Raw genomic sequence first — 13,691 nt, forward strand, 5'->3', positions numbered from 1 at the left:
AAATGGAAGGTGAAATAAGGAGCTTCCCAGACAAAAAAAATAAGGCTAAAAGAATACATGTCCACCAAACAAGAATTGCAAGGGATGCTAAAAGGACTGCTTTAAGAAGATCAGGAAGGAGAGAGAGAGGAAGATAGAGAGAGAGGGGAACACAGGCACAAATGAAAAAAATGGCAATGAATAGATAGATACCTATCAATATAACCTTAAATGTAATGGATTAAATCTTCCAATCAAAAAACATAGGGTAACTCAATATTTAAGAAAACAAAAACCACATTTATCTGTCCATAAGATACCTAGCTCAAAACAAAAGATTTACACAGGCTGAACATGAAGGGTTGGAAAAATATATTTCAAACAAATGAACATGAAAAAAGAGCTCGGAACCAGGACAAATGACCAAGGACAAATACCATATGATCTCACCTTTAACAGGAAGCTAAACAACAAAGCAAACAAGCAAGCAAAATATAACCAAAGACACTGAAATAGAGAACAGGCTGACAGTGACCAGAGGGGAGAGGGGAGGGAATTTCAGGGGAAATAGGGGAAGAATTTAGAGGAACATATATAAAGGATACATGGACAACAACTGAGAGGGGTAGAAATGGGAGGGAAGGGGGAGAACAGGGGTGGGCTGGGATGGGAGTAATAGACAGAAAACTGTACTTGAAAAATAATTTAATGAATTTTTAAAAAAGAAATGTAAAAAAAAAGAAAAAATATTTTAGTGGCAACTTATCCTAATGATTCATATAAACTGTATGTTAAGGTAAAATAAAAGTTGTGAAAGAAAAAATTTGATGTAGAATTTTTATAATCTCCAAAGGGGGTGGAGGAGGGGACAAGTGTGTGAGAGAGTAATCTAAAAAAAATACGGCATTTGGTAAGAAGATAGCACCTGCTTGCTCTTAGCTCCTGACATGCTACAGCCTGGCCAGCTGCACTGAAACCTGCAGTAGAGAAGGTTTCAATAGGAGAAAAAAAAAGGTTGGCTCTATATACCTCTGCCACAGAATGAATTTCCTTTTTTTGTAGTAAGGTAACTTCAGTTTGGGATTTCTCAGTCTTGATGGATTCCTCATAAGCACAATGCTGAGGCCTCAGAATTACTGGTACATGCCCAGGATGAAAAGGGAGGAATGGGTAATTCTGCTCCCTATATTCTTGACCTTGTATTTGTCCTCTGCACAGCTTGTTTTAGGTTCGATGTCAATTAAGGTGATGGCTGCTTTAACCCAATCAAGTGATCACTTACACTTGGTCTCAACAGTGAACCATTCCAGTTTACATGCATGATATGTTTGAAATATTCTTGTGCCTGAACTTTAGTAAACTTTTGAATATGATATCAAAACAGGGTGCAGCACAAACAATGCCTCTTTTATTAAAAAAATCATTTATTACAAAATCATAGGCATGTAATTCTTAATATAACAATATCACACAAGCACACCTTACGACATTTTTGGTGAAATGTTCAAATTAAAACAATAAATCATTATGCCCAATTATTACCCTACTAACCACACTCAAACAGGTCTTACTTCTGCCAGACCCTGTATGCATGTTGCATATAAATAACAAAAACTTCCCTCCAAACGTATTAAGTAGAAGCATTTCTACACTTACAACCCTGTTTAAGCATCCAATAGCACACAGTAGTTTGTTTTGGCTTTCCAAATCCATAGAGTAATTTCTGAGCATAAAGACTTTAAGGCATTTGTTTCTTGCTGTACTAAAACCACAAATGGCTTTCCTTGCTTGGTACCAAAGAAATTGTTTCTGTTAATTACGTCTTCAACATGAGACTAAGGAATGATCATTCGTTCAAAGAATCACTCAAGTAGGTATATATTACAACAATGAGTGTTAGGAAAAAGAGTTGTGGAAGATATTACCCAAGGCAGAGTACTATCTACAGACCCTTTTTGAGTCGCAATCAAGTTACATCCCAATAAACCCATAATAAATTAAAAATATCATAAGTCAAAAATGTACTTAATACTACAGAGATCAGTTGTTTACTCTTGTGATCAGGTGGCTCACTGTGGGCTCTGCGGCTCCCTACTGCTACCCAGCATGTCAGAAGGACACCTTACTCCAATGTCCCTAGTCCCCCCAAAATCAAAAATCAAAATCTGAAATAAGATTTATACCAAATGCATATCCCTTTCACACCGTTGTAAAGTCAATAAACTGTAAGTCAACCCTCATAAGTTGGGTACCATCTGTATCACATACAATTTTTCATATTCAGCTATTGGAGTAGTTCATAACATGCTTGGCACATTGTGTCCGTTTATCCTCACAAAATTCCTGCGAGTAATTGTTGTTGCCATTGTATGGCTGGGCTATGTGAAGCTCGAAGGGACAAAACTGCTTGTGTAAGTGCACACACTGTTAATTGACATTGCTGAATGCTTTTCAGCTTCTCTTATTCTTAGCCACAATTCTATCTGAAGTAAATTAAAGTAACACATCAGACCTCCCCACAAATGTGTTTTTTTAAGTCAAATGAGGCATGCGTTGTTTCTCTAGTTTTACTTTTACAAAACCAAAATATTTATTGTGATATCTGACCCTTAGAGAAAGGATTCTTTATTTATGAATACAACAGCAACTTTACAAAACCTTGCAGGACCGAGATTTTACAATGAGAATTGCAAATGACATAATTATTTCTATAAAATAATTATGTACCTCATCACAATGCCTTGATATTAGCCCTAACTCAGTATAAATCAAAAACTAATTCATTTCCAGTTGCATCCTCCTCTTTCCGGTTTGTGCACGGATCTCCCAGTTTTATTCCATGGCCTATAGAACTTCCCACCAGCAGTTCTTCCTCGTTGCTCATTAATCCAACATCGATCCCCTGATTCTGTAGTGGAGCATTCGGGAGTGTCGTCCTTCTGGGGTAGTAGTTCTACCCTTTTTGACTTCTAGATCTGAATCTCATTCAAAGGCCCTTTATGGGCTGCTACATGGAGAAGAGAGGTTGGAAAATGGGGTATTTTTATTTTTATACTTTTTGAAAGTGAATTTCCAGATGCTGAGCTCCATGTCACACCGGAAGTAACCCTACATAACCCTGGGAATAGCTGCTAAGTTAGTTACTTTTCATGCCCTAGAACACATAGATTGTAAACTTTATGTGTCTTCTAATAAAACCAGTATCAAGGGAATAATACTGATTCCAGTAACATTTTCATATTAAACAGTTTTTCTGTAATCTTAGTAAGATTAAAATACCACAGGCTCCAATTACAGAAAATGTATAATATTTGCACTATTAACTCACATATCTTGCAAGATTATACGGTTGTGTCTTTTCATTGATAGTATCTGACAGATTTGAGTCATTGGTTTGTTTTTTATATATTGCAAATTTTTGTTAATTTCTAAAAAGTTAACTATATATTATTTTGGTCTAGAGCTTGGGCTTTTATATTTTATTCCTAAAATGAGAAATGCATTTTTTTGGAGTTCCATAAATGAAGACACTTATTTAACAACATATTTAACAACAACGAGAAAGACTGACATTATTGTTCATTGAAGCTGTCTTGTGAAAGAACTTCCTGATGGTAAAGATGATACAGCTACTAAGGGAGACCAAGTAGTGATTAAAAACAGGCGATGCAGCTGTCTTGTAGTGTTTTTTTGCTTGTATGCAAGAGGGTGGCCTGATTATTTAATTGCTTTAGGTCCTTACAAGCATATATTTTATTATTTGGTTTACATCACAGCCTCTGTGATATCAAGAGGGTTTTTTTTCTAAGTTCTAAGTCTACTTTTTTTCTATTTGCCCTAATTTTTATATTGGGTTTACAGAAATAACAGTGTCTAATTTTAATAATGCACTCAGATACATGAGTAATATATTATATCAAATTAACATGAAAAAGACTAACTCTATTTATTCCTCCCCATAGTTCATTTTAATTAAAAAATGTATTCCTAAGTACTTTCTTGATTAGGGACTAATGCTCTATTACTTTGAAACACATCTACTGAGACAGAGTAAATTCAGAGAGAGAAACTGACATTACATGATATATAACTTATCATCCTGAAGAATTCATTATGCCACTGTTCACAATGTGTGTGGGGTTTCCTTATGCATTAAAATGCACAGAGAAAGCATAATGACAGGCTAGGGGGAAAGACTGTATAGCCAAGGAAACTCATCTGGTATACTGCACAGGTATTAATGCTAATAGTAGAAAAACATTTATAGTTTCCAATACATTGATAGATGAACAGATGTTCCACAGAAATGGTTTCTAAAATGTAGTCATTGATTTCTAAGTGGCTGAATGTTGCATCAATTCATTAGTGAAACTCTTAGGATTTTTAATTTTTTTTTAAAGTTCATTTTTACTGTATTTTTCCATTACCATTTATTCCCCCTACACCCTCATCTATCTCTACCCATGCCCCACTGCAATCGCTCCAATGGTGTCCATGCCTATGAGTTCCTTTTCTTTCTTTCTTTTTTTTTTTTTTTGCTCTANTGGTATACTGCACAGGTATTAATGCTAATAGTAGAAAAACATTTATAGTTTCCAATACATTGATAGATGAACAGATGTTCCACAGAAATGGTTTCTAAAATGTAGTCATTGATTTCTATGTGGCTGAATGTTGCATCAATTCATTAGTGAAACTCTTAGGATTTTTAATTTTTTTTAAAAGTTCATTTTTACTGTATTTTTCCATTACCATTTATTCCCCCTACACCCTCATCTATCTCTACCCATGCCCCACTGCAATCACTGTAATGGCGTCCATGCCTATGAGTTCATTTTCTTTCTTTTTTTTTTTTTTTTGCTCTATCCTTATGCCCCAGACTCATGCAGAGTGGTCAACCTGCTCTCTATGAGTTCGTCTCTTTTTGCATGTTAGTTCAGTTTGTCATTATGTTCCACATTTGAGTGAAATCATATGGTACTTGTCTTTCCCTGACTGCCTTATTTCACTTAGCATAATGTTCTCCAGGTCCATCCACGCTATAATAAAGGATAACATTTTAGTCTTTTTTATAACTGAGTAATATTCCATTGGTAAATATCCCATAAATGTTTTAGCCATTCATCAACTGATAGGCACTTGGGCTAATTCCACATCCTGGCTCTTGTGAATAATGCTGTAATTAACATAGGAGTACATACCATATTTTTTGGACCATAAGATGCACCTAAGTTTTAGAGGAAAATAGGAAAAAAATTTTTGAAGAAAAATATGTGGTAAAATATTTAATAGTATAAATAACATAACATTTCACCAATGTAAATGTAAACAGAACTTGACAGCAGCATTAACAACCACTATTCCTCACAACTTTTGGGGGAGGGGAGTGTATCTTATAATCTGAAAAATATGGTATGTTCTTTGGAATTAGTGTTTTGGGTTTCTTTGAATAAATTCCCAGGAGGGGAATCGCTGGTTTAAGAAGCAGTGTGATTTGGCACATAAGCAAAATAAAAGACAGAAATCACATGATCATATCAACAGATGCAGAAAAAGCATTTGATACAATCAAGCACCCATTTATGATAAAAATTCTTAGTAGAGTGAGAATAGAGGAATCATACCTCAACATAATAAAGGCCATATGTGAAAGANGGAGTGTATCTTATAATCTGAAAAATATGGTATGTTCTTTGGAATTAGTGTTTTGGGTTTCTTTGAATAAATTCCCAGGAGGCGAATCGCTGGTTTAAGAAGCAGTGTGATTTGGCACATAAGCAAAATAAAAGACAGAAATCACGTGATCATATCAACAGATGCAGAAAAAGCATTTGATACAATCAAGCACCCATTTATGATAAAAATTCTTAGTAGAGTGAGAATAGAGGAATCATACCTCAACATAATAAAGGCCATATGTGAAAGACCTACAGCTAACATCATTCTCAGTGAGTGAAAACTGAAAGTGTTCCCCTTAAGATCAGGAACAAGACAAGGGTGTCTGCTTTTACCCCTCTTATTCAACATAGTTCTGGAAGTCCTAGCCAGTGATCAAATGAGAAGAAGAAATAAAAGCCATCCAAATTAGAAAAGAGGAAGTAAAGGAATCATTATTAACAGATGACAAGATATTATAGATAGAAAACCCTAAAGATTTTGCTAAAAACTACTAGGCCAAATAAATGGATTCAGCAAAGTAGCAGGACGCAAAATTAATATCGAGAAATCAATGGTAGTTTTATACACCAATGATGAGTTATCAGAAACAAATTCAAGATTTACTGAGCACCAATTCTATGTTAAATATTTAAAACTTTGAATGGCCCATGGACATGGAAAATGGGGGGATTGACTGTGGGACTGGGGGCTGGGCTGGGTGGAGGAGAGCAGGGGGCAAAAATCAGGACAACTGTAATAGAACAACAATAAAATATTTAACNCTAAAAACTACTAGGCCTAATAAATGGATTCAGAAAAGTAGCAGGACGCAAAATTAATATCCAGAAATCAATGGCAGTTTTATACACCAATGATGAGTTATCAGAAACAAACTCAAGATTTACTGAGCACCAATTCTATGTTAAATATTTAAAACTTTGAATGGCCCATGGACATGGAAAATGGGGGGATTGACTGTGGGACTGGGGGCTGGGCTGGGTGGAGGAGAGCAGGGGGCAAAAACCAGGACAACTGTAATAGAACAACAATAAAATATTTAGCTAAAAAAAAGAAATGGGGCCTCACTATCTTTGGTAAACTTTAGGTCACATGTGGTGGGGAAAAATAATCTCAATATCATTTTTTCTACTAAAATGTAAAATTTTAAATATTTTATTTTCTTAAAATTACACATAGTGATTTACTCTGGAAATTGCTGCAGTGAGATATTTTAGTTATTCTTGGAATACAATTAACTGCATTGAATTTTTGCATATTTAAGGACATCACAATTTCCCAAAGGTAGTTGGTCCACTTAGCTGTCATTTTCAGTTTCAGATACATTGGAATATGTTTAAATGCAACTGCGTCTGATAGAGCTGATTGACTCAAAATAAGCTGTCAATAAGTGGGAGAACTTTGAAAAAGAAAAAAAACTAAAAAACCCCATTTCATCTAGCAGGGTGTTTACAATCAAACCAAAAAGACAAACAACAATATTTAATAACCTTAAATTATTTACAAATAATCATTTCCAAAAGAGGAAATAAAATGTATTTACTTTTTCAAATATTCAAATTTCAAATACATTCAAATAAAATGTATTTGAATCCAAATCAGATTCAAATTTCAACAGATTTGTGAGTGAAAGAACATTTCATGTTAATATGATTTGTAAAGTAAAAAGAAGTATCAGTGGAAATAGGCTAGATAATGTGGGTAATGAGTAACTGAAGGATCAGAGTGACAATTGTTGATAGTTGGACTTTAATATTAAGTTAAATATAATAATGAACTAAAAAAACTGCTAGCTACACCACTATCATGCTAAGAAATTTTCATAAGAGGCATATCACTAAAATGAATGCAAATAATGAATAATTTTAAAACTTCTAGCCAAGGAATCTTTGAGGAGAAGCCTAAAATATGAAAATACGCAGCAAAATATGCCATTGCATTCAGGGCTATACCATGGAATACTAAGGAATTACAGCTTCATTGGAAACCACTACTGATCAGGTAAGCAAACATCACTGACAGGACAGGCTGGAGGAAGTCATTTATTTTGACCTTGAAGTAGAGATGTAAGTATTTCATGTATACTATGCAAGTAGTCTCAGTGTTATTTACATTTATTTTTTGTTTGGTCAGGTTTGGTTTGCTTTTGACTGTAAATTAAAGAATTAATATATTTTATAATGATGATCAAAACAGTTTAATTTTTATTATTTTAATAAAACCAAAAATTCTAATTCCTCCTTTCTCTAATTCCTTCTTTCTTGTGTGTATGCATACAAAAAAACTCATAAGGTATATATTGGTATCTACAATTCAGAATTGAGAAAAATGAAGTTAGAAAGGTTTAAGAAATCTGTGGAGAAAAAAAAATAATGCCGGAATGTATAAATCATATATCAATCTCATGTTTTTCTGATTCCAAACCATGATCCAGAATAATCAGAGAACTTAAGATCCATTTTATGTACATATATAAAATGTTTTATATATAGTTGGGGAATATATATATATACATATATATTTGTATATACATACATATATGTGTATATATATATATATATATATATATACACACACACACACACATATATATAGTGGGGGAAGGAAATAAGAAGAAAGAAAGCAGGAAGAAATGGAGAGAGAGGGAAGGGGAGGGAAGGAAGACAGGAGGATGGAGGGAGGGAGAAAGATTAAACAAGGAAGGGGGAGAGGAAGCAAACAACTAAATTGGTATAGTCATTAATTATTGATGGGAACTTACATTAATTGACATATTTAGTAAGCATTTTATCAACAAATTGTGCTATAGAATATATCCATTGTATCTCCTTGCTACACTACCTTTTTTAAATTATATTTTATTGATTATGCTCTTACAGTCATCCCAATTTTCCCCATTTGTCCTCCTCTACCCAGAACCTACTACTCCCTCAAGCAAACTCCACTCCGTTGTTCATGTTCATGGGTCATTTGTATAAATTCCTTAGTTACCATACTTCATTTCCCATATTGTATTTTACATCCCCATGGCTATTCTCTAAGTACCTATTTGTGCCTCTTTTTTAAAATTTATTTAATTGTTGTTCAAGTACAGTTTTCTGTCTTTTACTCCCATCCCAGCCCACCCCCCTCAGTGCTCCCCACCTCCCTCCCATTTCCACCCCCCTTAGTTGTTGTCCATGTGTCCTTTATACTAGTTCCTGTGAATCCTTCCCCTTTTCCCCTGAAATTCCCTTCCCTCTCCCCTCTGGTCACCATCGGCCTGTTCTCTATTTCAGTGTCTTTGTTTTTATTTTGCTTGCTTGTTTGTTTTGTTGTTTAGGTTCCTGTTAAAGGTGGGGTCATATGGTATTTGTCTTTCAATGCCTGGCTTATTTCACTCAGCATAATGCTTTCCAGTTCCATCCATGCTGTTGCAAAGGGTAGTAGCTCCTTCTTTCTTTCTGCTGCATAGAATTCCATTGTGTAAATGTATCATAGTTTTTTGATCCATTCATTTACTGCTGGGGACACAGATTGCTTCCAACCCTTGGCTATTGTAAATTGTGCTGCTATGAACATTGGGGTGCATAGCTTCTTTTGGATTGGTGTTTTAGGGTTCTTAGAATATAATCCTAGCAGTTGAATTGCTGGGTCAAAAGGCAGATTCATTTTTAGTTTTCTTAGAAAATTCCATGCTGTTTTCCATAGTGTTTGTACCAGTCTGCAATCCCACCAACAGTGAACTAGAATCCCCTTTTCCCCACAACCTCTCCAACACTTGTTGTTTGTTGCTTTGTTTATGATAGCCATTCTGACCGGTGCTATTTGTACTTCTTAATCCTCTCACCTCCTCACCATTTCTGCAACACCTTCATCTTATCTGGCCACCATCAAAAACCCTCTTCATATCCATGATTCTGTTTCTGTTCTTGTTTGCTTAGTTTCTTGTTTAGATTCGATTGTTGATAGGTACATATTTATTACCATTTTACTATTCATGGTTTTAATTTTCTTCTTTTTCTTAAATAAGTCCCTTTAACATTTCATGTAATAATGGTTTGGTAATGGTTTGGTAACCTGGGCTTTACTCATTACGCTTTTTTAGTTTGCTTCCCACATCCTCTGAAAATCATTTTTCTTTACTGTAGACATCTCATATTCACTTTTTTGCTTTTCAACAATATTCTTATTCTTGTCCCACCTTTACTCAATTTCATTCAGCTGCCATTGCTATTGACCTTGCTGTGTTTTTTCACCAATTTTTCTCCCATTGGCCAAGTACATTTTCAATTTTACTTCAAGCCTCATAGTATAATCTTCCCGTTTTTTATCCCATTGTTCCCATCACTCTTTCATGTGTTACTTAAGCTTTAAATTTTATTCTCTCCCTCTCTTCCCCTTGGTTCTATCACACTTCTTTTCGATTCTCTTCCCTCTTACCATGCAATAACATTTCCCCCTCTTTTAGTCACCTCATATTGCCTGTGTCATATCTTATAATATCTGCAATCTCTCTTTATCTTTGTTAATCTTAGCTCAGTTGCAGTTGCGACTGCTGTTGTGCTAGGATTTTTTTTGTTTTTATTCTTTTATTTTTTACTTTTTGGCTCACGTAGGTTTGGCTGTCTGATAATACCTCTTTCTTAACCAACAACTGTACAACAGCATACAAGACAAAGTGGAAGTTGCAATTATCAGTAAGCCCATTGGAGGGAAGAACCCACCAACAAAGGAGCTACCAACAGGTAAAGCCTGAGTAAAACAAGAGAGCCCACACAAACATAAGAAAGGGCAATCCTAGAGTAGCTAGAACAGGAGGTCAAAGAGATCACACCACTGAATCCCACAGAACCCCTACCACAGAATTTTACCCTACAAGGACAGCTGGCAAAGCAGAACATCCAGAATTGCAGACACTAACAAAAAAAGAGTCACCTAAGACGGGGAGACATAGAAAGAACCCATATTGAAAGGAATGGAAGATTCCCCAGTAAAAGAGCTAAATGAAATGGAAGCAAACAAACATAAGGAATTCAAAAGAATGGTTATAAGAATGTTCAAGGAACTCACTTACAACTACAAGAAACTGAATGGGGACTAAAACAGTATGAAAAAAAAACAGAAACTAAACAATAACCAAGAAGAAATTAAGAATACAATATCTGAAAAAAGCTAGAAAGAATTACAAGAAGCCTGGAGTAAGCAGAGGACCAAATTAGTGAGCAGGAAGAAAAGGTAGAAAGAAACACCCAGGAGAGCAACTCAAAAAATGTGAAGATAGCTTAAGGGTGGGACAACATGAAATGCAACAACATTCAAATCAGGAAAACCAGAAGGAGAAAGAGATGAGCAAGGGATAGAAAACCTGTCAGAAACAATAATGACAGAAAACTTCCCTAATTTGAGGAGGGAAAAAGCCATGCAAGTTCAGGAAGCACAGAGTGTCCAAATTAAGATGCACCCAAAGAGGCCCACTACAAGACACATCATAATTAAAATGGCAAGTTTTAAAGACAAAGAAATAATCTTCAGGGCTGCAAGGAAGAAACAAGAAGTAATAACAAGGGAGTTTGAATAAGGCTAGCAGCTGATTTCTCGACAGAAACATTACAAGCAGAAAGGAATGCCAAAAAATATTCCAAGTAGTGAAAAGCAGAGGCCTGCAACCAAGACTACTCTATCCAGCAAGGAAGACAGATCTTCCAAATAAAATATCAGCAAAGTATACTGTGTCATTGAACAATGCCCTATATCAAATGGACTTAACTGACATATATATATATATATGTAAACTTCCATCTCAAAGAAGCAAAATATACATTCTTTTCAAATGCACATGGAACATTTTCAAAGATACACCACATGATAGGGCACAAAGCAAGCTTCAACAAATTCAAGAAAACTGAAATAATATCAAGCATTTTCTTGGACCACAAAGCCTGAAACTAGAAACCAACCTCAAGAAAAAACTCAAAAACATTCAAATTCATGGAGATTGAATAGTATGCTATTAGACAATGAATGGGTTAAGAAAGAGATCAAGAAAAAAAATGAAAAAGTTTGTGGAAACAAATGAAAATGAACATACAATAGTCCAAAACCTATGACACAGCGAAGGCAGTCCTGAGAGGGAAGTTCATAGCAATACAGGCCTACCTAAAAAAGATAAACAGGTTGTTTATTTGAAATAAACAACCTAATCCTACACCTACAAGAACTGGAGTAACAACAACAAACAAAGCCCAGAGTTAGTAAAAGAAAGGAAATAACCAAGTTCAAAGCAGAATTAAATGACATAGAGACTAAAAGAACAATTTAAAGGGTCCATAAATCTAGGAGCTGGTCCTTTGAAAAAAGAAACAAAGTTGACAAGACTTTAACCAGACTCATCAAGAAAAATAAACAGAGGATCCAAATAAATAAAGCCAGACATGAAAGAGGAGAGATTACAAATGACACCACAGAAATATAAAAAATTGTAAGAAATTAACTACAAATAACTACATTCCAAAAAATTTGAAAATGTGGGTAAAATTTACAAATTTCTGGAAAAATGTAATCTTCCAAAACTGAATCAAGAAGCAGCAGCCCTGGTTGGTGTGGCTCAGTCGATTAAGTGCCAGCGTGTGAACCAAAGTGTCACTGTTTTGATTCCCAGTCCAGGGCACATGCCTGGGTTGCAGGCCAGGTCCCCACTAGGGGGAGCGTGAGTGGCAATCACACACTGATCTTGCTCTTCCTTTTTTTCTCCCTTCCACTCTCTAAAAATAAATAAATGAAAATTTTTAAAGCATAAAGCCGAAACATACTGATAACAGCTAGTGAAATTGAAGCAGTAATCATAAAACTCCCAGCACACACAAATCCTGGACCAGATGGTCTCACAGGAGAATTTTGCACAACATTTAAGGAAGAGCTAAGCCCTCTCCTCCCGAGACTATTCCAAAAAATCCAAGAAGGAAGACTCCCAAACCCTTTTTATGAGGCCAACATCATCCTAATCTCAAAATCACACAAAGATACAACAAAGAAAGGAAACTAAAGGCCAATATTACTGATGAGCATAGACACTAATATTCTCAACAAAACACTGTATCCAGAAATACATTAAAATGATCATACACCATGATCAAGAGGGATTCAAAGATTAAGGGGGGCCCTGGCCAGATGAGGAAAGTCCTGGCCCATAGAGTTTCTCCCAGTCATGGATGAAAAGAAAGGAGTCATCTTGGACACAATATGTTGTTCTGGTGGGAAAGGGGTCAGTGATTCCCTCTAGGGGAGAATGCCCTGAGCTTAATAAATGGCTTTTATTAGAATGGGAATGTGCAGGGGAATATAGCATGCAAGTCTCAGAGGAAAACCTAGAAGGGAAAAGCTCAAATATTCCATTCAGCAATATTTTTACTGATACATCTACTGAAGGGACAAAAAGGAAAGAATAAACAACTAGTAGTTCCTCAAATTAAAGTGTCTATACAGTTAAAGGAAACAGCAACAAAATGAAAAGAGAACCAACATAAAGGACATTATATTTGCCAATGATACCTTGGACAAGGGTTTTATCTCAAAATCTACAAAAAACTTTCATGACTACACACCAAGACAAACAATGCAATTTTCAAAATGTACCTGAACAGATACTTCTCCAAGGAGAACATACAGAGGGCCCAGAGACATATGTTCAGCATCACTAGGCATCAGAGAGATGCAAATTAAAACCACAGTGAGATACCACTTCACACCAGTTAGAATGGTCATCATAAACAAATCAACAAACAACAAGTGCTAGCAAGGTTTTGGAGAAAAGGGAACCCTAGTTTAGTGTTGGTGGGAATGCAGACTGGTACATCTTCTGTGGAAAACAGTATGGAACTTCCTCAAAAAACTAAAACTGGAATTGCCTTTTGACCCAACAATTCCACTGCTGGGATCATACCCTGAAAATCCTGAGACACCAGTTCAAAAGAAACTATGCACCCCAGTGTTCAGAGCAGCATTATCTACAGTAGCCAAGTGCTTGAAACAGTATACGTGCCCATCAGTATATGAGT

This window comes from Sturnira hondurensis, unplaced genomic scaffold (assembly GCF_014824575.4).
Source record: "Sturnira hondurensis isolate 20B ecotype Veracruz unplaced genomic scaffold, ASM1482457v3 Scaffold0010428, whole genome shotgun sequence".
NCBI classification, from domain to species: Eukaryota; Metazoa; Chordata; class Mammalia; order Chiroptera; family Phyllostomidae; genus Sturnira; species Sturnira hondurensis.